The following is a 25,116-nucleotide window of genomic DNA, read 5'->3' on the forward strand; positions in this document are numbered from 1 at the left end:
AGAGGCCAGTATATAGAAAATAATAGTCATTAGTACATAGTAGTACAAGTAATAAACACCAGTATTACATGTAAAGTTACAACTGCTTAATGCGCTATGCAGTTAGCCAGAGAAACAGATAGTAAACTCTCACCCATATTTACCCCCTGTGGTGTGTCATGCCTGCAGCCCCAATGCACGTTTCGCATGGGTTTCCTCGGAGGGCGGTAACATACTGTGTGTCAGGGCAGTCTTTATATTGATTACACTGTAGGTGTGCATCTTTCCTGGGCTGTTAGCAGCGCATGATTGATATTGTGTGCATCGGAGGGAGCATTGCTTCTGGCATCCAGCCTGATGCAGTGGGTTAAGGAGAAATGCCCTGTGACTTCATTCACCCATGCGTTAGAACATAGGGCGCCGTCGGCAATGTTACCCAGCGCACCACATCACATGCACACACACTAGCCGGATTCCATTTTAGATAAGGGCCAAAGTAAAGGGCAAATACAGCATGACTATTTATAATTGTCTTTAAAGTCTCATAGTAACCTGAATTAGTTGGTGACTATAATGAATGTTTTATTAACTAAAAAGTGAATAAAGTGACAGTGCAAAACAGGGCCGGACTGGCCATTTGGCAATTCTGGCAAATGCCAGAAGGGCCTGTCTGGTCATGGGCTGCCTTGTCTGCAGCATTGTTAACAGAATCAGTGTTCTCAAGACACCCATACTGTTGAGAATTGTGATGGAGCACAAAGTCGCTGACTCCATCTCTTACCCCAGCAGACCATGGGTATCATTAGTATATTGGTCTTGTAGTAACTTTTTCTTTCCTCCATCCAGGGAAATATTAGTAATACATTCCATCTGGTGCTTGGGTGACGGGGACAGCATGGGCCTGTGTGATTTCAAATGCCAGGGCTGAATTTCAGCCCCAGTCCGTACCTGGTGCAAAACCATAAAACTAATTACATATCACCTTCACCATCCTAATATGGGAATAAAGCCTTTTGGTCTAAAATGAACACAGACCAAACCCAACAATGAAAGAGAATTTTAAGGCCAGTAAAGATGGATATTATACTACATAGAAAAATAAGGTACAAGATCTCAACAGATCAAAGATGATCCTATCACATCATATACAGGTCCTTCTCAAAAAATTAGCATATAGTGTTAAATTTCATTATTTACCATAATGTAATGATTACAATTAAACTTTCATATATTATAGATTCATTATCCACCAACTGAAATTTGTCAGGTCTTTTATTGTTTTAATACTGATGATTTTGGCCTACAACTCCTGATAACCCAAAAAACCTGTCTCAATAAATTAGCATATTTCACCCGTCCAATCAAATAAAAGTGTTTTTTAATAACAAACAAAAAAACCATCAAATGATAATGTTCAGTTATGCACTCAATACTTGGTCGGGAATCCTTTGGCAGAAATGACTGCTTCAATGCGGCGTGGCATGGAGGCAATCAGCCTGTGACACTGCTGAGATGTTATGGAGGCCCAGGATGCTTCAATAGCGGCCTTAAGCTCATCCAGAGTGTTGGGTCTTGCGTCTCTCAACTTTCTCTTCACAATATCCCACAGATTCTCTATGGGGTTCAGGTCAGGAGAGTTGGCAGGCCAATTGAGCACAGTAATACCATGGTCAGTAAACCATTTACCAGTGGTTTTGGCACTGTGAGCAGGTGCCAGGTCGTGCTGAAAAATGAAATCTTCATCTCCATAAAGCATTTCAGCCGATGGAAGCATGAAGTGCTCCAAAATCTCCTGATAGCTAGCTGCATTGACCCTGCCCTTGATGAAACACAGTGGACCAACACCAGCAGCTGACATGGCACCCCACACCATCACTGACTGTGGGTACTTGACAGTGGACTTCAGGCATTTTGGCATTTCCTTCTCCCCAGTCTTCCTCCAGACTCTGGCACCTTGATTTCCGAATGACATGCAAAATTTGCTTTCATCAGAAAAAAGTACTTGGGACCACTTAGCAACAGTCCAGTGCTGCTTCTCTGTAGCCCAGGTCAGGCGCTTCTGCCGCTGTTTCTGGTTCAAAAGTGGCTTTACCTGGGGAATGCGGCACCTGTAGCCCATTTCCTGCACACGCCTGTGCACGGTGGCTCTGGATGTTTCCACACCAGACTCAGTCCACTGCTTCCTCAGGTTCCCCAAGGTCTGGAATCGGTCCTTCTCCACAATCTTCCTCAGGGTCCGGTCACCTCTTCTCGTTGTACAGCGTTTTCTGCCACATTGTTTCCTTCCAACAGACTTACCATTGAGGTGCCTTGATACAGCACTCTGGGAACAGCCTATTTGTTGAGAAATTTCTTTCTGGGTCTTACCCTCTTGGTTGAGGGTGTCAATGATGGCCTTCTTGACATCTGTCAGGTCGCTAGTCTTACCCATGATGGGGGTTTTGAGTAATGAACCAGGCAGGGAGTTTTTAAAAGCCTCAGGTATCTTTTGCATGTGTTTAGAGTTAATTAGTTGATTCAGAAGATTAGGGTAATAGGTCGTTTAGAGAACCTTTTCTTAATATGCTAATTTATTGAGACAGGGTTTTTGGGTTATCAGGAGTTGTAGGCCAAAATCATCAGTATTAAAACAATAAAAGACCTGACAAATTTCAGTTGGTGGATAATGAATCTATAATATATGAAAGTTTAATTGTAATCATTACATTATGGTAAATAATGAAATTTAACACTATATGCTAATTTTTTGAGAAGGACCTGTAATTATCCATAGTAGAAATACAGATGAACCAATGCCACAATGAACAGAGGTTGATGTAAGAGAATAAAACCAATAATAATACATTATATCTTTAGGATATGGACAAAATCAACCGATAATAGAAATAGACACCATTACCTGGCATAAGAAAAAGTGTAAAAAGTGACAAGTGTTATAAAGACAGCATACAATAACATCAAAAAGACAGTGCCTTATAAACCTAATTTTAACAATAAGACATATACAGCTCTGCAAGAAAAAAAGAAGAAAGAAGCGCAATAAAGGTGCACACACAGCCACAGTACTACATTATACCAAAGCTTTATTGAGACCAAGTTAACCCCTTCGCGACATGCGCCGTACATGTACTGCGCATGTCGCATCCCCTGCTTTGATGTGCGCTCCGGCGGTGAGCGCACATCAAAGTCGCGACATGTCAGCTGTTTTGAACAGCTGACATGTGCGCGCAATAGCGGCGGGTGAAATCGCTATTCACCCGCCGCTATTAACCTGTTAAATGCCGCTGTCAAACTCAGACAGCGGCATTTAACTACCGCATCCGGCCGGGCGGCCGGATATGACGTCATCGCCGACCCCCGTCACATGATCGGGGGTCGGCGATGAGTCAGGAAGGTAACCATAGAGGTCCTTGAGACCTCTATGGTTACTGATCGCCGGTGGCTGTGAGCGCCCCCCTGTGGTCGGCGCTCACAGCACACCTGCATTTGAGCTACATAACAGCGATCTGATGATCGCTGTTATGTAGCAGAGCCGATCGGGCTGTGCCTGCTTCTAGCCTCCTATGGAGGCTATAGAAGCATGGCAAAAGTGGGAAAAAAAAGTTTTTAAAAATGTGAAAAAAATATTAAAAATATAAAAGTTTAAATCACCCCCCTTTCGCCCCATCCTAAATAAAACAATAAAAAAAAAAAAAAACCTACACATATTTGGTATAGCCGTGTTCAGAATCGCCCGATCTATCAATTAAAAAAAAGCATTAACCTGATCGCTAAACAGCGTAGCGAGAAAAAAATCCGAAACGCCAGAATTACGTTTTTTTTGGTCGCCGCGACATTGCGTTAAAATGCAATAACGGGCGATCAAAAGAACATATCTGCGCCAAAATGGTATCATTAAAAACGCCAGCTCAGCACGCAAAAAATAAGCCCTCACCCGACCCCAGATCACGAAAAATGGAGACGCTACGGGTATTGGAAAATGGCACTTTTTTTTTTTTTTTTTTTTTAAGCAAAGTTTGGAATTTTTTTTCACCACTTGAATAAAAAATAACCTGGTCATGTTAGGTGTCTATGAACTCGTAATGACCTAGAGAATCATAATGGCAGGTCAGTTTTAGCATTTAGTGAACCTAGCAAAATAGCCAAGCAAAAAACAAGTGTGGGATTGCACTTTTTTTGCAATTTCACCGCACTTGGAATTTTTTTCCCGTTTTCTAGTACACGACATGCTAAAACCAATGATGTCGTTCAAAAGTACAACTCGTCCCACAAAAAATAAGCCCTCACATGGCCATATTGACAGAAAAATAAAAAAGTTATGGCTCTGGGAAGGAGGGGAGCGAAAAACGAAAACACAAAAACGAAAAAGGGCCGCGGCATGAAGGGGTTAAAGTGCATGTGAACATAAAAACATTTAAAAAAGCATAAAATACATGCCAAAACACACAAGGATTATTTTTCCTTTGGGAGCCTGCTATTTTTCATGTCCCCCTATTCAGAGGATATTGAATAAATGTGTTTTGGCATGTATTTTATGCTTTTTAAAATGTTTTTATGTTCACATGCACTTTAACTTGGTCTCAATAAAGCTTTGGTATAATGTAGTACTGTGGCTGTGTGTGCACCTTTATTGCGCTTCTTTCTTCTTTTTTTTCTTGCATGCTGTTATAGGCGCATTGGTAGCACCTGGCTTATATTTCAAGGGATATTCTAGTGGTGCCCGCTCGACTTTCCATTTTTTTTTTACATATACAGCTCTGGCAAAATTAAGAGACCACTACAAAATGTTCAGTTTGTCTGATTTTTATCAAGTATATTTTTGAGTAAAATGTAAATTGTTCTTTTAGTCTATAAACTCCTGACATGTCTCCAAATTTCCAAGCAATAAATTTTGTATTTTTTTCTGAAAAGGAGAAATGGTCAAAATTTTAAAAAACCTAGTGCTTTCAGACCTCAAATAATGCAAAGAAAACAAGTTCATAATAATTTACAAACAACAATACTAATGTTTTAACTCAGGAAGAGTTCAGAAATCAATATTTTGTGGAATAACCATGATTTTTAATCACAGCTTTCATATGTCTTTGCATGCTTTCCACCAGTCTTTCACACTGCTTTTGGGTGACCTTGTGCCACTCCAGAGGGGGGACTGTATGGGGCGCAGCTAAAAGGAAGCCCCCACATGACTGCGTTGCCATGGGGAGCAGTGCAGTATTTTTTTTGAAAATTAAACTGGGGGCTCAGGATTGGTAGGATAGGATTTGGGCGGGGATTCTATGGGAATGGTAGGAGGGGGCTTGGGAAAAGTGCGGGAAAGGGGTCAGTCGGTCAGAGACAGGCGAAGTGAGTGTACCTGCTGCCACAAGCTACTCACCATGGCCACCGTGGACAGCTTGGTAGCTCAATTTCGCAGGCAGGCAAGATCCAGGAGGGCCGGATGGCTGGAAGAACAGCTCACTGGGCTGCTAGGAGGCAGCAGGAGCCAGGACAGCGGGAGCCGGGGCAGGAGTTCCAGGAGGTCGAGGCCGCCCGAGAGGCTGTCCCCGGATATCACACCGCGCGGCAGGCGCAGGCCGCGGAGCCTCTCCGGGGACCCTGCGGGGGCTGGGGGATGCGGCGCAGCCACACCGCCCGCCCCCCCTCCGGCAGGAATCCACCCGGCGGCCCTGCCGGCGCGAGGCGACGAGGTGCTGCGGGAGCTGTGCAGGCGCGGCAGGACGCCGGCGCTGCAGAGGATGTTATGGCCGCACTTCCGGTTCGGCCTAGCAGTGGGTGCGGGAGCGCCGCAGCACCGAGATCTTCAGCACAGACCCGCTGGGGAGCTGCTCCAGCGGCGGCGGCGACACCAGGGACGGAGCGTGGGAGGTGCGCAACAGCGGCGGCATCTGCCGGGAGCCGGGAAGTACTGCGACGGGTGCACCGGGACCTCAGCCGCACGGTGCACCTGGCTCTGGGACAGGACGGCACAGCAGGATGTCAGCCAGGCCAGTGGCATCATTGCGGCAGGGAGCAGGTCGCGCCGCAGGAGCGGCGTCCAGAGGAGACGGTTCGGCTGCGGCACCCAGGGGACCTATACAAGCTGCCAGATCCAGGTCCAGCAGGAGGTCAAGGGAACAGTCACCTTCGCCAGTCTCAGTCCCCCCTGGTGACGTGGAGGCCAGGGGCACGGGCCTGGGGCAAATGAGTGGCAGTGACGACTCCGAGAATGAGCATCAGGTCATGGAGTGGGGGGTTCGAGCGAGTTTGCGAGTTCGGGTAGCGGTCTGACGTCTTCAGCAGCTGGGCTGTCGGTGTCGGTGCAAACGGAAACGGAAAAGGGGGATACCGTTAAGCTAGACGATAGAGCAAAAGGCGAGGTATACATGTGTTTTGAGGGCCCGCTGGGGGCCCATTTGAAGAAGGAGGTGAAGGAAAAGATTTGGAAAGACGAATACGTAGAGATTTTCTCTCTCCTTCCTTTAGAAAAATTTAATTTGGATAAAGGAAAGAAAGATGATAGTAAAAAGGAGGAGGAAGAAAAGAGGCGTTGGCGCCTTATTCCTCAGACGTTCGTTAACTGGCAGCAGGCATTTGCCATTCTGGCGAGTGTTATAGGGGAGAAATTCCCAGAGAATTGCTCAGGACTGTTTTTCTATTTTGACGCCATTGGGGAAGCACATCGTACCTACGGGGGCCAGGCTTGGCTGAGATACGATGAACAGTTCAGGCAGCGCAAAGCGGTGAGGCCCGAGATAAGATGGGAGCAAAAGGACATCGGATTGTGGTTGAAGGTGATGGCCCCGGTGCGATATGGGCAGTCCTTTCAAGGGGGCGGGGGGGTAGCAGTCAGCAGTCAGGGCAAGGTGGAGCAGGACAGGGGTCACGGGGCAAAAGAAAGAACGGGGACATGCTGGCAGTTTAACGACGGCCAGTGTAAGTATGGCGCCACCTGTAAGTTTAAACACGTGTGCTCCCATTGCAATGGGGCCTCACATGGGGCTGCTAAGTGTTTCAAGAAATCGCGCGGTAAGCCATCCGTGGGTGGCGGTCAAGGGGGAGACTCCGGTGAGGCTTCAAAAGATGGCCCCCTATCTAAATAGATACCCGGATTATCAAAAGGCGGAAGTTATTAGGGATGGTTTTCTTGAGGGGTTTAAGATCCCTCATCCGACGCATGTTGTCCCCTTTTCTACAAAGAACTTGAGATCGGCTAGTTTGCATTCGGAGGTTGTTTCGGATAAATTGGCGAAGGAGGTCGAATTGGGAAGAATGGCGGGGCTGTTTAGTTCGCTCCCTATGGCTGACGTAATTGTTTCCCCGCTTGGGGTGGTGCCCAAGAAGGAGCCGAATAAGTTTCGGCTAATTCAGCACCTGTCTTATCCCAAGGGATCCTCGGTTAATGATGGGATTGCGGAAGAGTTGTGCTCCGTTGTTTATACCTCTTTCGATGCGGCTGTCCAGTGGGTGCACAGGTACGGGCCTGGGGCCTTGTTAGCAAAAACACACATTGAATCGTCTTTTCGGCTTTTACCTGTGCGCCCGCAGAGCATTCCTTTTTAGGTTGTTGGTGGGAGGGGGGTTTTTACTTGGATAGGTGTTTGCCTATGGGATGTTCGATTTCTTGTGCATTGTTTGAGACTTTCAGTACCTTTTTGGAATGGGTAGTGAGAGACGTTTCGGCTGTTCCTTCGGTCATTCACTACTTGGATGACTTTTTGTTTGTTGGTCCACCGGATTCTGCGGTGTGTGGTCATCTACTTGCTACCATGGAATGGGTGGCTGGACAGTTTGGTGTTCCTTTGGCGCAGGATAAAATGGAGGGCCCCTGTAAGGTTTTGAGTTTTCTAGGGATTCTCATTGATTCGGAAAAAATGGAATGTAGGTTGCCGGATGATAAATTGCTGTTGCTTAAGCAGGAGGTGGGCAGGATCGGAAAATTGCAGAAGGCAACCCTGAAGGAGTTGCAGTCGTTGCTGGGCCGCCTGAATTTTGCTTGCCGTATCATGCCGATGGGCAGGATTTTTTGCCGCAGATTGTCCAGGGCGACGGCGGGAGTCCGGTCAGCCCATCATTTTATGGGTAGGGAGCATAAAGACGACCTTCTTGTTTGGCAACTTTTTTGGACAGCTATAACGGCAGGTCGCTTATTCAGCGGGAGGATCTCAATGCATTTGACTGCGAGATCTACACGGACGCAGCGGGTGGAGTTGGCTATGGGGCCTATTGTGGAGGAAAATGGAGTGTGGAGGTTTGGCTTGAAGATTGGCAAAAGAAGGGGCTTACCAAGAATTTGACATTGTTGGAACTGTTTCCAATTGTGGTGTCAGTGTTTATTTGGGGCGACAATTTCAGGGACCGGCGGGTGCGTTTTCATTGTGACAACTCGAGCGTGGTGTCCGTGATTAACAGCTTATCTTCTTCTTCTCCCCCGGTAATCAGGCTGGTCAGGGAATTGGTGTTGAGATGCCTAGAGTTGAATGCATGGATTTCGGTGGTGCACGTGCCAGGCGTTCAAAACAATATAGCTGACGCTTTGTCTCGTTTGCAGTGGGACCGTTTCCGGGAATTGGCTCCAGATTCCGAGGCGACAGGAGCGGCATGTCCTTTGCATCTGTGGCAGGTTGTTATGGAAGGGGAGGCCGACTGATTCAAGCTTCAGTGTCAAACAGGACGTGGTTAGATTATACGGCGTCGTGGCCTATGTGGGAAGGTTGGTTAGCTCAATGTGGCCCGGCGGTGTCCGATGGTGATAGGACTATGGCGTTATTGGCCCTGATTGGTAAGGTGGTGGAATGGGGTTGGTCTGTGTCTAGGTTAAATAAGTTTATAGCAGGTTTGGTTTTCGGTTTCCTGCTGCAAGGGTCCAGGGACGTTACAAAGGACTTTGTAATACGGCAGGCGTTGAAAGGTTTTCGCAAAGGTAATGTAACTTTTGATAAGCGTAGGCCCATTTCTTTTGAGATGTTGCAGCGGTTAGGTGAGGCCTTAGTTTTTGTTTGTTCTTCTCAGTTCGAAGTGGTATTGTTTCGGTTGGCTTTTTCTTTAGCATTTTTTGGTGCTTTGCGTTTGGGAGAATTGGTTTCCCCGAGCAGGGGCAGGTCGGGTGGTCTTTTAGCGGAGGATGTGGTTTTTTGGGATGGGGGTATCGCTTTTTGGATAAGGCGGTCAAAGACGGACCAGCTGGGCAGGGGAAAGAAAGTAGTGTTAGGAAGTGTGGATGGTAGCGGGAAGTGCCCGCAGCACTGTTTGGCAGCATATTGGGGTTTGTGCCTGGTCAGGTCAGGCCCTTTGTTACAACATCAAGAAAGGGATTTTCTGTCACACTTCCAGTTTGTGGCTATTTTGAAGAAGGGCTTGGAATATCTGGGTGTTAACCCGGATAATTTCGGTTCGCACTCTTTTCGGATTGGGGCCGCGTCCGAGGCTGATGGTTTAGGCTTGGGGCCGGATGTGATTAAGAAAATAGGCAGATGGAGTTCTAATCGTTACCTGTCTTATGTGCGACATTGATTCGGCGTTGCTGGGGTGTGTGTTTTTTGGCGTTTGTTAATTGTGGTTATGTTTTTCAGGTCGGCCTCCCTCTTTGGCTTGGATTGTTGGACACTCTTTTGTTTACTGGAGTGCCCTCCGGGCTGACGCTAGGTCGAATGGTAGGCAACTGGGTTTTGGCCGGGAGGCAGTGGTTATTCGCTGGATGGGTCGTCGTTTTATGTTGTGGCGTAATTTGTTGTCGGAATTCTCCCGCGCCGCCCGTTTGGATCGCCCCCCGGACATCTTAGTGGTTCACCTGGGGGGTAATGACTTGGGGGCGAAGCCGGTGAGAGAACTGATTCGGGATATCCGTTTTGATTTGTTGAGATTGTGGGTTTCTTTTCCTGGTATACTGATGGTGTGGTCAGACATTGTGCCACGGCGGACGTGGCGGGAGGCCCGTTCCCTTAAGGGGATTAATAGGGCCAGGGTGAAACTGAATAGGGCGGTGGCGAGCTTTGTGTCTCGGAACGGGGGTATTGCCGTGAGACATTTCGAACTAGAGGCAGGGATCGGCAATTTTTGGAGGGATGACGGAGTGCATCTTAACGAGATTGGTATGGATTTATGGGCGCTCGGTCTACAGGAAGGAGTAGAAAGAGCTTTGGCGATGGTGGGGCACTCACGAGCCTGAGGTGGTCAGGGCTGTTCGTGTGTGGCGGGGGGTGGGGTTCTTGGAGTTGGTGATGATGCTTATAGGGTTGATCTGGCTTTTGTTACGGGCTCTGGACGGGGTGTTTACCTCGGGAGCTTTGTGGTTGGTTTGCCCGAAATGGGTTACATGGTGCCCTCGAGCTGGTGGTTACGGCTGAGGGTAAATACGTGTTTTTGGTTAAATTTTGTGGTAGGCTTTCGGCCTATTATGAGCCAGATTTTTAGCTCCAAGAACCCTCCCCTCGAGGTTTTTTATATTTACAATGTTTACATGTTGTTATTCATGTATTTGTTTGTTAATAAAATGGCCGCTGTGGCCAAATTATCCAAAAGAAATTTATGTCTTCGTGTCAATTTCTTGGGTAGTTAAAGGGTATGGTTTAAAGGGAGCAGGGTAGTTGGGGATGAGGATTTCTGACGGAAATGATCCTTCATTGGCGATACGCGGTCATGGTACAAAAATTTAAGCAGTTCTTCTTTGTTTGATGTCTTGTGACTATCCATCTTCCTCTTCATTACATTCCAGATGTTTTCAATGTGGTTCAGGTCTGGAGATTGGGGGACATGTATACCAGCAGTGGGTTCATGTATACCAGGTTGGATGAGATGTATACTATGATAGTGGACATATGCACCTGGATGAAGCACATTATATCAGGGTGGGGGACATATATACCTGGATGGGGAACATTATACCAGAATGTGGGGCATATATATCAGGTTCAGGCACATTATACCAGGATGGGGCACATTATTTCAAGAAGGGGACCTGGATAGGGGTATGTTATACTAAGAAGGAGGCCAGGTTGGGATGTATAATCCCAGGAATGGGCCCAGTATGTTGTACAATATTACGCATATACATACGTATTATGTATCATCCTCTCTAATTATGTATGGGTTGGTCCCTTATTATGTTATGTTACGTACAGTGCTGTCCCATTTTTACATAGCATCATGCATTGATATATATATCACAGTCCCTTACATAGCGTATTCTCAATATTTATTTTTGCATTCACATCGCCCTCTCTTTATTACATAAAGTCTTCTCTTGTTACATATAAAATAAAATGACTACAGATAGATCAGCATCTGAGTAGAAGACCGGTCCATCAACTTCATCCATCAGAAAAAAAGCTTTCACATGCTCCACCAACAATCATTTCAGTTTATATCAAAGAAGGGAAACGGTACGTAATAAAGAACTGGGCGCTACATATAACAAAAATAACAAGAGAATCCGATATGTAAGGGACGGTGCTGTACATATCAAGAGAGGGAACTGTGTAATAAGGGACGGCAATATACATAGCGAGAGAAGACTATGTAATGTATATATAGTCCCTAGCGCAAAGAGGCCTGGGGATTCAGCGATCGCGGGGGTGAACAGAAGATGCAACAAGATGAGAGCAGTAAGGCGAATATTAATACTTTTTTGTTTTTTACATATTTGCTTGAATAAGGGACATTCAGATTGTGAAAAATAACTCCCTGTAAATCGAATTTCCACTGAAATTTCACACTGTTCAGTTGAATTAAAATTTTGCCTGATCCGCTCATCTCTCCTAGATATTTATACAGAGCAACGACTTGCATGAGGTTGCTGTATGGTCTCATATGCACGTTTTGCCCTGCTTCACCAAGAGGTACGCTGGGGCAGGAGAGCGCTGTTTTAAAATATAAATTAATGGTCAGTCATACCTTTAAACGATGATCATGTGGGGCATTAATAAACTATAAAACTTTAGCTCATAGAAACCCAGCCCAAATAAATACAAGAAGTCTACTGTCTTTTTGGTGCCTGCGGGAACTACAGAAGCCTCATCTAAAAGTGAAGCTTCAGGACTGTTAACTGCGATCGCAGTACCGTGATTGGCAGAGTAAGTGCTCAAGTGACTCCACCAGATCGTCGTAAGCTCGTGAGGTGCAGGATTTTGTAGGCACATAACAGTCAGATTTCTAATTTTATTGCATGATAGTTAGCATGGGGATATGTAATATGTGCAGTTTTATTACTTACTAGCTGTACTACCCGGCTTCGCCCGGGTTAATGACTGCTGTTAGCAAAATAGAATGTGTTAACAAAAATTTATTCTGCACACAAAAACCACAAAACAAATAGATAGAAATGTAATTATTAAAAGGCAAAAACTAAGCAAATAGAAGCATTTCACAACATATATTAGCTTTGTTATACTGAGAATGTCTTTGTTGCCTATATTAACCAATCAGAGCTCAGGTTAATTAACTGTAGCAAAATAGAAGCTGAGCTGTGATTGGTTGCTATTGGCAGCCTGATAAATCCCCAGCCAACAGGAAGCCCTCCCCCCTGGCAGTATATATTAGCTCACACATACACATAATAGACAGGTCATGTGACTGACAGCTGCCGTATTTCCTATATGGTACATTTGTTGCTCTTGTAGTTTGCTTATTAATCAGATTTTTATTTTTGAAGGACAATACCAGACTTGTGTGTGTTTTAGGGCGAGTTTTATGTGTCAAGTTGTGTGTGTTGAGTTGCGTGTGGCGACATGCATGTAGCGACTTTTGTGAGATGAGTTTTGTGTGGCGACATGCGTGTAGCAACATTTTGTGTGTTGAGTTGCATGTGACAGGTTAGTGTAGCAAGTTGTGTGCAGCAAGATTTGTGCATGGCGAGTTTTGCGCGTGGCGAGTTTTATGTGTGGTGCATTTTGAGTATGTGCAAGTTTTGTGTGAGGCAACTTTTGCATGTGGTGCAACTTTTGTACATGTGGCAATTTTTCTGTGTGTGCAAGTTTTGAATGAGGTGAGTTTTCCATGAGGTGAGTTTTGCACGTGTGGCGAGTTTTGCGTGAGCCTAGTTTTGCATATGGCGAGTTTTGCATGTAGCGAGTTTTGAGTGGTGACTTTTGTGTTTTGACTTTTATGTGGCGAGGTTGGTGTGTGTGTGTGGTGAAATGTGTGCTGAGGGTGGTATATGTGTTCAAGCACGTGGTAGTGTGTGGCGCATTTTGTGTTTGTGTTCATATCCCCGTGTGTGGTGAGTATCCCATGTCGGGGCCCCACCTTAGCAACTGTACGGTATATACTCTTTGTCGCCATCGCTCTCATTCTTTAAGTCCTCATTGTTCACATCTGGCAGCTGTCAATTTTCCTCCAACACTTTTCCCTTCACTTTTTCCCCATTATGTAGATAGGAGCAAAATTGTTTGGTGAATTGGAACGCGCGGGGTTAAAATTTCACCTCACAACATAGCCTATGACGCTCTCGGGGTCCAGACGTGTGACTGTGCAAAATTTTGTGGCTGTAGCTGCGACGGTACAGATGCCAATCCCGGACATACACACATACATACATACACACATTCAGCTTTATATATTAGATATACCTGTATGTAATCTCCTGTATATAGTATATACCTGTGTGTCATCTCACCTATATATAGTATATATCTGTGTGTCATCTCCTGTATATAGTATATACCTGTATGTCATCTCCTCCTATACATAGCATATACCTGTGTCATCTCCTCCTGTATATACTATATACCTGTAGGTAATCTGCTCCTGTATATAGTATATACCTGTGTGTCATCTCCTCCTGTATATAGTATATACCTGTATGTCATCTCCTCCTGTATGTAGTATGTACCTGTATGTCATCTCCTCCTCTATATAGTATATACCTGTGTGTCATCTCTCCTGTATATAGTATATATCTGTGTGTCATCTCCTCCTGTATATAGTATATACCTGTGTGTCATCTCCCCTGTAAATAGTATATACCTGTGTGTCATCTCCTGTATATAGTATATAGCTGTATGTCATCTCCTCCTGTATTAGCCCTCGTTCACACGTTATTTGGTCAGTATTTTTACCTCAGTATTTGTAAGCTAAAATGGCAGCCTGATAAATCCCCAGCCAACAGTAAGCCCACCCCCTGGCAGTATATATTAGCTCACACATACACATAATAGACTGGTCATGTGACTGACAGCTGCCGGATTCCTATATGGTACATTTGTTGCTCTTGTAGTTTGTCTGCTTATTAATCAGATTTTTATTTTTGAAGGATACCAGACTTGTGTGTGTTTTAGGGCGAGTTTCGTGTGTCAAGTTGTGTGTGTTGAGTTGCGTGTGGCGACATGCATGTAGGGACTTTTGTGAGATGAGTTTTGTGTGGCGACATGCGTGTAGCAACTTTTTGTGTGTCGAGTTGCATGTGACAGGTTAGTGTAGCAAGTTGTGTGCAGCAAGTTTTGCGCATGGCGAGTTTTGCGCGTGGCGAGTTTTATGTGTGGTGCCTTTTGAGTATGTGCAAGTTTTGTGTGAGGCAACTTTTGCATGTGTTGCAACTTTTGTGCATGTGGCAATTTTTCTGCGTGTGGCAATTTTTCTGCGTGTGCAAGTTTTGCGTGTGGCGAGTTTTGCACGTGTGGCGAGTTTTGCATGTGGAGAGTTTTGCGCGTGGCGAGTTTTGAGCGGCGACTTTTGTGTTTCTACTTTTATGTGGCGAGGTTGGTGTATGTGTGGTGAAATGTGCACTGAGGGTGGTATATGTGTTCGAGCACGTGGTAGTGTGTGGCGCATTTTGTGTGTGTGTTCATATCCCCGTGGTGGTGTGATTATCCCATGTTGGGGCCCCACCTTAGCAACTGTACAGTATATACTCTTTGGTGCCATCGCTGTCATTCTTTAAGTCCCCCTTGTTCACATCTGGCAGCTGTTAATTTGCCTCCAACACTTTTCCTTTCATTTTTTCCCCATTATGTAGATAGGGGCAAAGTTGTTTGGTGAATTGGAAAGCGCGGGGTTAAAATTTCACCTCACAATATAGCTTTGACGCTCTCAGGGTCCAGACGTGTGACTGTGCAAAATTTTGTGCCTGTAGCTGCGACGCCTCCAACACTTTTCCTTTCACTTTTTCCCCATTATGTAGATAGGGGCAAAATTGTTTGGTGAATTGGAAAGCGCGGGGTTAAAATTTCACCTCACAACATAGCCTATGACGCTCTCGGGGTCCAGACGTGTGACTGTGCAAAATTTTGTGGCTGTAGCTGCTACGGTTCAGATGCCAATCCCGGACATACATACATACATACATACATACACACACACACACATTCAGCTTTATATATTAGATTTCTATTTATTAACAAGAATATTTATTTAAAAACCTCTATTATCTGTCTTAATTTACAAAACAATACTTTAATTTTCTATTTATCCAATAATTTACAAAATGTTTAATCCTCATTTTTTTTCTTGGAACGTACTGATACTTTACCAAAGGCATAATTCGTCTTGTGTGCCAAGCTCTCCTTCCCGTGATGTAGCTGGAATTAAAAATATTTACCTAACTGTGCCAACATCCACCCCCTCCTTCCTGCTGAGCACATCTCCTGCCAATGGGAGCCTTTTTATGAAGTTCTGCATTGTGCTTCATGTAATAAAAATAATTATAATTTTACTGGGAAATGCCACCCCCACTCTCCTGCCCTTCGGGCCTGACTGTGCACATAGAAGAACACATACTTTACACCCCTACTGCTAATATACTGTGCTATAGATCAGTAGATGGCATCTGGACTAATGCCTGAAATATATTCAGCAAACTAAAAACTTTACAAATCATTGATTACACTGTTCAACTTATTTGAAGAACTTGTCAGGTTCAGGTATGAAAATAGCCATTTCTTACTGATTCTGACCTCCTGAATTCAAATCCGATAATTAAAATTTTAGTCGACTCTTGTTTCTATATCAAAGAGATTTCTGTTTACTGCTACATATAATTAATGCATAAAAGTTTCAGTTCTTTGAAACATTATTATTTTTGCAAATATAAAGATGCAAAATATTTCGTTATGCCAATTTTCTAATATTTACCTTTAGGGAACATAGCAACAATTCAAATAACCTTTTCCTTGACCTGCAACAATCGTAGAAACTCCTCTTCTTGAAAAAGCTTATGATTCTGAGGTCCAATAAAGATTCCTTCCTATATTTGTTTCACTCAATCTGGGAAATGTATCAATAAAATACTTAAATGCTTTTGCATTTTTATCCATTTCATTTACAAAGTTCCTCATTAGGCCCAACATGATATGCAATGGTGGTAACAAAATCTTATATGGGTCAACTAGTGCTGGATGCAGGACATTTTTACTCCCTGGCTGAAATGAATGTGTGATGAATTTTCATTGACTGGACTAAGGGTCATTTGGCCTGTTACACCAGCACCTCGCCATACGACAGAGTGCAGGCCAATACATTTACTACAGCAACCTCAACTGGACCACACCTTGTAACACAAAGTGAACTGAACAATCTTGTTAGAGATTTGGATATTGCCCAAGAGTAAGGGTACCATCTCACAGTGGCACTTTGGTCGCTACGACGGCATGATCCGTGACGTTCCAGCGATATCCATACGATCTCGCTGTGTCTGACACGCTACTGCGATCAGGGACCCCGCTGAGAATCGTACATCGTAGCAGATCGTTTGAAACTTTCTTTCGTCGCTGGATCTCCCGCTGTCATCGCTGGATCGGTGTGTGTGACACCGATCCAGCGATGTGTTCGCTTGTAACCAGGGTAAACATCGGGTTACTAAGCGCAGGGCCGTGCTTAGTAACCCGATGTTTACCCTGGTTACCATTGTAAATGTAAAAAAAAAAAAACAGTACATACTCACCTTCTGATGTCTGTCACGTCCCTCGCCGTCTGCTTCCCGCACTGACTGTGAGCGCCGGCCGTAAAGTAAAAGCAGAGCACAGCGGTGACGTCACCGCTGTGCTGTGCTTTACGGCCGGTACTGACACAGTCAATGCGGGAAGCAGACGGCGGGGGACGTGACGGACATCAGAAGGTGAGTATGTACTGTTTTTTTGTTTTTTACATTTACAATGGTAACCAGGGTAAACATCGGGTTACTAAGCGCGGCCCTGCGCTTAGTAACCCGATGTTTACCCTGGTTACCCGGGGACTTCGGCATCGTTGGTCGCTGGAGAGCTGTCTGTGTGACAGCTCTCCAGTGACCACACAACGACTTACCAACAATCACGGCCAGGTCTATCGCTGGTCGTGATCATTGGTAAATCGTTTAGTGTAACGGTACCCTAAGGCTGAGCTCTTAGGTTCCAGGCTACAGCAGTGGAATCTCCTAAAGAGCAATGTTTGATTTTCTTTGTTCTGTGACCGTGATAAAGATCTTGTCAGATACTTCTTCATAGAGGGCAATCTTGTGGCATACAACAACATCAGCAGTTTAATGGAAACTCTGAAGATAAGTTATAATCCAGAGGAATGGAGGCTTTACATCGATTTGTCCAAAACAGGCCTAGAAGACATCTAGCAATGGCAATAATATAATAATGGCAATGTGCTGCCTTCAATTCCAGTTGGTTGTGTAGTCCTCATGAAAGAAACCTATGACAACATGAAGCAGCTGTTGAGGGGCCTGAACTATGACCAATATTTTTGGCCCCTCTGTGGTGACTTAAAGGTGGTTGCCCTCTAACTTGGTCTCCAGGGTGGATACACAAATTACTGCTCCTTTCTGTGTGAGCGGGATAGTTGTGCAAGAGAATATCACTACAATAAAAGAGACTGTCCTCTCCGACATTCTGTATTTTTGTGGTGATGCCAAAAAATAATATTTATTTGCAGTTCGTGGGAACAGAAAAAATAGAAATAGGTAAAGCGGAGGAGAAAATTCTAAAGCAACTATATTTGAGAGACGTTTTGACCTGTCCCAGGTCTTATTCAATACATCATTGGTAATTCCGTAGTCATGGAGATAGATGCAGTTTGTATTGGGCTATTTCCTGGACCAGCAGCAGGAGGCCAGACAAGATGCGGGAGTGCCGTCAGTAATGTGATTTAAAGCATAGTGCCATATTTTTCTCATCTTGGGGACTCTACAGCTCACTTTGCACAATACCCTGATCAGGAAAATCGCCCCATACAAACTGCATCTATCTCCATGACTAAGGAATTACTAACGATATATTGAATAAGACCTGGGACAGGTCGAAATGTCACTCAAATATAGTCTCTGCAAATAAATATTTTTTGGCATCACCACAAAAATACAGAGTGTGAGGTGAATTTTCATTGAACAGTTGAGGTTGCTGACAGAAAGTCTGGGTCATGAGTGGAAGATGCTTCATGACACCAAGTGCTCTCTTCTTCCTCTTTTGACTAGACTGAAAATGTTTCTGGTGCTTTTGGAACCGGCAGTTCTTCCGTATGTGGTACTGGGCATATTGCAGATGGAATGTTTGGTTACTGTGAAGTTCACTTCTTCTTTGAAACTCCTTTCCTAATGAGAGGCACCATGCAGAAATAGCAATTGGTAGTGTGATCGGTTGCCCTCTCTAGATCATTGAAACTACTAAAGGCATACATTGCCTCTTCCCAAGCAATCACTGGGTAAGATGTGATGCACAGCTATTGCAGCATATGTGTGGAGCCCAACTCTTGTCCTGATCTCCTGTTCTGAAGCCAAAATACAGGTTCTTGGCTTTCCTTATCATGGTAGTCAAGCTTTGCCTTTGTGACGTAAAAGTGACTTCTTCACATATGTTGCAAAAACTATCTGCATATTTAATAAAACATATAGCAACATGTCAATATGCTAATAAACTATGCTAAGAAGTCCTAAAACTGTGTATCTTACGCAGGGAGCATTAAAAGTAGTTGATGCAATTGTAATTAGGATTACGTAATCGGAGCTTAGTTGTCATTTTTTGTTTCGTCACCCTAAGATGATGCAATAATCAAGGCTCAATAGACAAAATAGATTATGTAATAGACTAGCTATTAACAATGCAATAATGAGGATGAAATAATAAAGATGCAATTTTTCTATAAGCCTGCATGAAAGGTGTCAGAACAGTATTATAGGCATTAACTTCTGGTAAATGTGAAGACAAAAGAAAAAATCCAGCTCACCATAGTTGTAGTCCCTGGAGGCTCGGAGCACGGAAACACCGTGTCAAGGCGCGAGGAATGCAGGAAATAGAAAAAAATCCAGCTCAACGAGGTGGTGAAAAAGCAAAGTCTTGGTACTTTATTCACTTCATATCAAAAAATAGAGGATAAAACAACAGCACAATATAATTAAAAACACTATCTACGCGTTTCTGGTGACATAGCACCCTTAGTCATGACTAAGGGTGCTATGTCACCAGAAACGCGTAGATAGTGTTTTTAATTATATTGTGCTGTTGTTTTATCCTCTATTTTTTGATATGAAGTGAATAAAGTACCAAGACTTTGCTTTTTCACCACCTCGTTGAGCTGGATTTTTTTCTATTTCCTGCATTAACTTCTGGTCACTGGTAAGTTGCTGTGTGTCACAAAAGCATAAGTACGATCTCCTGTGCGCCAATAAAAAAATTATCACATTTACCTAATCCTCTAATAACAGCTGATTGGTGAGGATGCATGGAGTCAGACCCCACCAATCTAATAAGTCATCAATATTGGAAGCCTGGAATGAGGGATTCCAATATTGAAATTTAACAATCAGCCTTTCAGTATTCCATAATTTTGATAATATTTTATATGCATTAGAGGGAAATCAAGAATGTGAAAAATAAAAATGTCAAACCACTTTTTTAAAACTTGTGTTTATTATGCAGAATTACTTAAGGTTAGCTACATTTAAAGAGGACTTGTCATTTGCTAAAAAATAGTTAAATAATTTGTAAAAATCCCTTAGCTCTCCTGATTCTGCTCTATTCCATTTTACACTGCTTTGCAGAAATATTCACCTTTGTTGGCTTTAGATTGCTCAAATGGGCATTTCTTTAGCATTTTCTCTGGGGGTGTGTGCTTTCACTTCTTCCTTCCAAAAGGCTGTCAATCACAGCTCAGAACAGCTGTGATTAGCAGCCTCTGGAAGAGAAAATCGCTGAAAAATGCACAGTTGGTCTGTAAGAAGAGATAGTGCATTACTAAAGCAATAAATGTGGATATTTTTGCAATAGAGTGACACAGAGTGAAATGAAATCGGAATCAGGGGAGCTCAGGGATTTTCGCTAGATATTTCCTTCACTTTTTCGACAAAGTGGCAGGTCTTCATTAATCTTTCACATCATGACATACTATTACGTAATGGAGTGTCAGGCACTTTGGATAGGCTCAGAAGCAGAGCCCACTCTGGGCATATGCCAGATATAATCTATAGCTGATATCTGCCTGTAATACCGTGTGCACCAATCACTGCTGGTAACCTCTTAAATACTTCTGTCGATCACTGTTCCAGCAAATACAATAGTTTGCGTGCCCATCAGCCCCTCTGCAATGCGATCGCAGGGAGTTGATGGCTTGTTATGACAACCCGTTGCGAACTGGAATGTCCCTGTACCAATCTCTTCTTTGACTTCAAGACAGTATTGCTGTATATGGCACAAGTGATTAAATAAGGGGCCTAACAAAAAGTAGAAAAAAAAGTTTTTACAAATATAAAAAAAAAAATTGGAATCACCCATTTCTCCCCAGTTAAAAGTAAAGATATTGTAGGGTTTCTACTCACTCGGTTGCATTTTGAGGTATGCAACCTTGGACTGCATCAGCTTCGGACGGGAGTATATGAACCTGTTCACGTCAAGCCGCTCCACCATCCGTGCTGTTGAGGAAGATTCAAGTTGCAACTACTTTTGAACCAGGTATAATAGGTTTGGGACCAGGGAGATTTGTCAACATGATGGGTTCCAGTGATGAACCCACTGTGCCCAGTCAGTCAGAGTTACTCCTAGGCGCACCAAGATCTCCATTGTCAACTTGTCATACTGTTTTGTGTTCTGCAAGGCCAGTTCATATTAGGCCTTCTGTGGGTCTCCCGATAGAAATGGTGTCAGAACTTCCCTTTTTGCCACCCTTTTGAACACAGTCAAGAACGCCTTAACATCATCACCTGAGGTCATCATTTGCAAAGTACTCCTTGCCGTTTTCCTCACTTGTGAAATATCACCTTGACTTGAGGGTGGAGCAGTTGCCCTGCCACGGATTCCCTCTGCTAGGAGTTCCATTTTCTACTAAAGCTCCTGCTGCTGTTGCTGTTTCTGCCACTGTAACTGGTATTGCTGTTGCTGCTGCTGCTGCTTTTGCTGGGTCTGCTGGATAAAGAGCTTTTTGTTCTTCTGCTGTGTCTGTTGCTGTAGGACCAATTGGTTGACCACCTCCTCCATTTTGTCTGACCACCCTTTCACTCTTAGGATACATGTCCACGTTCAGGATGGCCGGCGCTTTGGACAGAGCGGAAAACCCACTCGCCCAAAGCTCCACCCCTTCTGTAGGCGCGATGATGCCGGATGTGTTCATTGCACACATCTGGAATCATCGCACCCCACACATAGGGCCCTGTGTTTTACCTTACGGTGGCGCAGCATCGCCACAAGGTAAACTGACATGCTGCGATCTAAAAAGACGCGCTGCATGTCCGGAATCACAGGGCCGCTGGATGCGTGTTACCACGCATTGTGGAGATGGGATTTCATAAAATCCCCTCCACTATGCTGTAACATCTGGACGCTGTGTGTTTGACGCTGCGGCTCTACGCAGCGTCAAACATGCAGCATTTCCTGAATGTGGAAACATACTCTTACGATTGCCTTCACCCAAGACATGGGGTTTCCCTGCAGCAGTCACCAGTGCTCCTTGGGACTCTTGCCTGCACTTCTAGCACCAATTATAGGGTTTCACTCACTCATTTTGAGGTAGGCATTGGAAGTTGTTTCAGTAAAACTTCCAAGCTGGTTTATTAAAACTTCATAAACCACTCAGCTAAACAAAAACAGCCTTTTCCAGCACAAAGTGAACATATAAAGTAAGTAGTCCATACAGTAGGGTGGGTTCACCAGCTTTTGGCTAATATCCAGCTTCTAATCTTTAGCAAAGACAAACAACACTGGAAGTCTGCACACCTCCACTCACAGATCCCGAATGAGATAACTGGTCTCCTTTTTATGTACCATACCATACCGCGGGGTGGGGATATGTAAGCATCCAGTCCCAACCATCTCTATGACTGCTCAGAAATTCAGCCCTGACACACTCTATTAACTCTCTCATCACTGTATGTGCTGGAGCCTGCTTTTCTTTTTTTGCCGGATCTACTATTAGCAGAGCCAAGCATATACCTATCTATCTACTGGCAGTCTGAGCCTGGTGAGTTACCATATATCTCTCAGAAGAGGGTCTAAGTGAGTGTAAAAATGGGCGGCTTTAATTAAACAGTGGTCCCCTCTTTGGAATGGAGTGCAATCGACCTCCAGTGATCAGGGGATAGGTGCCTGATTGGCAGGGCCTATCATTATAATCTATATATATATTAGGGATATGGGTGTTCACCATGCAGCATCGTTTATCCAGGCCTCCTGATGATCCAGATTGGTGAAACGCGTTGAGGCGAGAGGCATGGGTCCTCAAGAACATCATCCATCTATGATGAGTATCCTGTGACTTTAACTGACACTGGTTCTTGGTATCATACCCTGGGTGTGCAGCTTGATCTACACTGCATTACAACTTTAAACCCTTCCTACCTTTATCAATGACTATCAACTGGTGTGGCTCCCGTTGTTTGTATATATCTGAAAAGTCTGGTGGCTATATTTTGGCGGTGTGGTACCCCTTTGTATATTACATCTAAATTGTTATTTGGAACCTACATATCTGTTTTCTATTATCTATATGGGCTATATTATCAATAGCTACATCTAGAGATTTGTAGGGCTATTGCTAGGGAGAGCCCTCGTTGAGTGGGGGCGCCACTTCCGCTGTACAGTAGGGTGCCAACCTCCACAGTCAGGTAGGTTGTTACAGAACAGGGGTCAGTTTTAGTCAGGTTTTTGTTTTGTTTTTTATGCACTGTATGTCTGCACTTTAAGGAACGGCATCACTTTAATTCACACTGTTCATGATACGCTCCATCAAGCAATTACTATGCCTATTCTCTACTTTCCTGCCGCGTGAGACTGGGGTGTAGTTGTATCACTTTTTCCCAGTGAATTTATTAGGAGCTTTAGGATCAGTCGTCGAGGAGCGGGGGCGCCTCTCTCGATATTGTTTAGGGTGCCAACCTCCGCTGTATAGGCAGGGTAAGTGAGTATTCACAGTGTGAGGGTCAGCTGCAGTGAGCACGGTTGTGTGTATCATATGTTGTGTGGTTAAAGGTTTTAATAAATGTTTAATAAAAATTGAAGATTTTATCTATTATTATCCTAGTGATATAAGGTTCTTGCTAGTTCTTGAATATTATAACCTTATTTGTAGATTGAAGTCCTTTAGTTGGAGCCTGCTTTTCCCGCTTTATATTACCGAGGCTACCAACCTTGATGATACATATCTCTTCTCGCGGACCTGTCTTGTGGCTATTTTATATAACATTTATAAAAAATACATATTTGGTATTGCCGCATTCACAAAAATCTGATTTGTCAAAATGTGAAATGAATTCAGTAAATTGCTATCTGCCATAATAAAAAAAATCAAAACAGCAGAATTGTGCTGTTTTTGTCATCACAATAATGCTAAAAAATGTAGCTAGAAGTGAACATAGTGTCCTCCACAAAATTTAATAAGTTAAAATGCAGTTGGCCTCTCTAAAAACAAGCCCCCACAGAGCTTCACTGATTGTAACATAAAAAAGTTGATGACACAAACCACTTTATTTTTTTTTTTGAAAATTTCTGAATTTTTAAGCCAGTAAAATAGTAAAAAAGTTTGTTTTATCTGTAATCATAGTGATCATGAGAATCAACTTTCCAAATCATTTTACTGTATAATGAAAGCCAAAGAAATAAAACACAAATTACAGTAGCGGAATTGTGTTTTTTTCACCACCTCACTGCATATGGAAATTTTTTTTGCCATTTTTTATTACTCTATTTGGAATGATGAATCGAATGAATTATGCAATTCAAAACTAAATCTTGTCCAGAAGAAAATAAGTCTCACGAGTATATTAGTGCAAAATAAAAAAGTTGGCTATTTAAAAAGGAGAGTAAAATAAATGAAAATGCAAAAAAGAAAATTGGCTGTGAGTTAAGAGGTTAAGAGACTAAATCAGACTTAAATTTTTCACATATGAATTCTAACCATTTTTTTCACATTTAGGACTTATACCTATTATAGTCTATGGTTCTGTTCACCAAAACATGTCCCATTTTGATCTGAGTCATGGATCTAACTCTCAAATGCAAGTCTTTGGCTCAGTGATCCATGTGCCTCCCTACTGTGGTCTGATTTTTGTATTTTTTTAATAGGTAAAGCTTGACAAAACCTTTAAACTCTGATGATAAAAAACATACACACTTACCAATTACTGAAGAAAATCTGATCCAAAATTCTGATGCTTTTTAACACTAGAAGACTCACTGATGTCTAAACGAGGCCTTAAACAGTTCCTTTAAATTAGCTGGAATATATAGCTGACGCCATGTCACATTTGCAGAGCCCCTGATGTGCCTAAGCAATGGAAAACCCTCACAAGTGACACCATTTTGGAAACTAGACCCCTTACAGAATTTATCTAGTGACTGAGGGCAGATATTAATAGCCAGGAGAGGGTCCATGGTTATTGGCCCCCCCGTGGCTAAAAACATCTGCCCCCAGCCACCCCAGAAAAGGCACATCTGGAAGATGCGCCTATTCTGGCACTTGGCCACTCTCTTCCCACTCCCGTGTAGCGGTGGGATATGGGGTAATGAAGGGTTAATGCCACCTTGCTATTGTAAGGTGACATTAAGCCGGATTAATAATGGAGAGGCGTCAATTATGACACCTATCCATTATTAATCCAATTGTTTGAAAGGGTTAAAAAACACACACACACACATGATTTTAAAGTATTTTAATGAAATAAACACAGCGGTTGTTGTAATAATTTATTGCTCTCGCAATCCATTTCCAGGCCCTCGCTTGGCAAAATAATAAACGCACAAGATACATACCTTCTGATGTCAGATCACT

This window comes from Ranitomeya variabilis, chromosome 8 (genome assembly GCF_051348905.1).
Source record: "Ranitomeya variabilis isolate aRanVar5 chromosome 8, aRanVar5.hap1, whole genome shotgun sequence".
Taxonomy (NCBI): Eukaryota; Metazoa; Chordata; class Amphibia; order Anura; family Dendrobatidae; genus Ranitomeya; species Ranitomeya variabilis.